The 2,214-nt window shown below is 39.8% G+C and overlaps 1 pseudogene; it reads right to left on the reverse strand.

Moving 5' to 3' along the window:
- The window catches only part of LOC101589419, a 65,925-nt pseudogene extending 64,270 nt beyond the window's left edge, over nucleotides 1-1,655 (reverse strand).
- Nucleotides 1,656-2,214: the final 559 nt, after the last annotated feature.

Here is a 2,214-nt window from a genome sequence, read left to right on the forward strand (position 1 = left end):
GTGACTTTACAACTTGGAAGAGACAGATACTCCCATATGGGCAACACCTCAAGACAAAAGAGGAAACATACAGCTATATACTTCCCCAGGGATGGGCTTCAAGGATTGATATTCTAAATAGGTATCAATCACTTTGAAATAGCCCAAATGATTCACTAGTATAACCTACAACAGGAAGAGATCCTGTCCCATATTCATGCCCTCTTGCTATGTAACTTCTTCCCCATTTGGTACTGGATTTAATCAATTTTACCTGAGCAATGGTGTTTGTAATCTCATTGGTTGCCCATAGTTTTGTTCCATCTCACATTCACCTAAGCAAGTTCCCATGTCTTCTCCACCATCTTAGACCCACCTTACCACATGGTTTTCCTCTATATAAGTCCCTGGAATAAACAACTTCTTGGGGGACTACCCTCTCAGTGCCCTCCTCGTGTCTCTCTTTTGGACAAGAGCTTTCTTTCCCTCAATAAATATATTCTGCTGAAAACCTCCATTTGTTCCTAAAATTCATTCTTCAGTTTTAGAGAACACAAACAGGATCCAGGTACCTTTTATGTTGGAAGATCAGTTTTTCTCCCTGTGTCATTTGGAGGTTTCCCTGTATCAATATGACCCATTTTCCCACACTTAAAACATTTGGTATGATTTTGTTTAAGAAAAGACTGCAAGGGGAGATAGTTCAGTGGTATAAACCCTTGCCTGGCAAGCACAGGGTCCTGAGTTTGATCCCCAGTGCCCCAAAATAAATGAATTATTTTAGGGAGGGAAAAAAAAGACTGCAAGGCAGCTGCCAAGAAATTAGATTTGTATGGCTCTGAGCCAATATCAGTGCAGGCCTGAGGCTTTAAGGGACACAGAGCCTTTTGATATTTGGTATTTGCATTCTCAAAGACAAATTCTGCAACAATAAATCTCTCAAATCTGATTCTCTCAATATTTTGTGTATAACCTCCCTTAATCAGGAGACAAAATCTATGTATGGCTCCTTATTAGATTGGAGCACTTTAACAAAAGGTTTTTGAGCATCCCCTGACCTTCCTATCTTTTCCCACTCCCTCAAGCAACAAATACAAGTTTGTACCATAGCCACATCATCATATTGCAACTGTGCTTGGATATCCTGACCCAGTGAATTGATCTGATGAAACATTAAATGAGGACTTTGTCCCCTGTTAACTCTCTTTTGAGTATCTGCCTCATCTTTTCACCAAGTTCTAAACTGCAAATATAAGCTTTGCTCCAAAATTGTATGGCACAAAACTTCCCAATCATGAGAAATTAATCTATGTTCATTTGCTAATCCTTGTACTAATCTAATAACATAGGTTGATTGCATACCATAGACCATAACAGCCTGCTTTAAATCTTTAATAACCTTGAATGCCAGTGGTTGGTGTTCTCATTGTACATACCCCTGGTTGGTGTTCCTGTTGTTGAACCACCACAGGAAAAATAACTAAAGGGGCAGAATAAGCCTCAGGATCTCCATCTTGTCTCCCTTGCATGAAAGCCCGAGATAACATACTTCCATAAACTTTTATGGGGACTTCCTTTTTCTCCTCATATGGAGGAGCAGAAGTGTTAAATGATGGTGGTATGGCCTGAATTTCTGTGAAGTGAGACAGAGGAACTATAGGGGCAGTGACCTCCATTTTTTCAATCAATTTAGAAAGCAATTCTGATTGCCTTGTCCTCAATTGCTTTACCTTGCTCACAGCTCAGGTACCTCATTCTTAGTTTCGTTTTGTTCTATATCTTCTGAATCCTCAGATTCTGAGGAGATGATTTGCAATGCCATAAATGTCCTTTTAGAACCCAGTTTGTCAGAGTCATCCTGCTATAGAACATCGAGAAATTTAAGGAACCAACACTCCTGGTATGCCAAGGAGTGCCTTTATGTAGGGGGTCTTGAGGGGGTGTAACCTTATCACAATTATGTACCACAGAGGCCCTCTCCTCTATTTTTGTCCTTTTTTCTATCTTAGCATCTGCATTTGAGAATGAGGAAGCCAAAGGTCCTAAAAAGGTCTCATGTGCAGATTCATATTTGCATGGAAGCTGCTCTTGAGGTTTAGCAATATCAGTATCTGAAGCTGGCCTTTTAAAATATTTCTTAGACTCTTCTAAGTCTGATTGTAGTGATTCTAAAGCTAAGGAAATTAACTACAAAGAGACCACACATGAAGACGGACTGGTTCCCCATTTTGTTGA

Source organism: Octodon degus, unplaced genomic scaffold (genome assembly GCF_000260255.1).
Source record: "Octodon degus isolate 3935 unplaced genomic scaffold, OctDeg1.0 scaffold00063, whole genome shotgun sequence".
In the NCBI taxonomy this organism is placed as follows: domain Eukaryota; kingdom Metazoa; phylum Chordata; class Mammalia; order Rodentia; family Octodontidae; genus Octodon; species Octodon degus.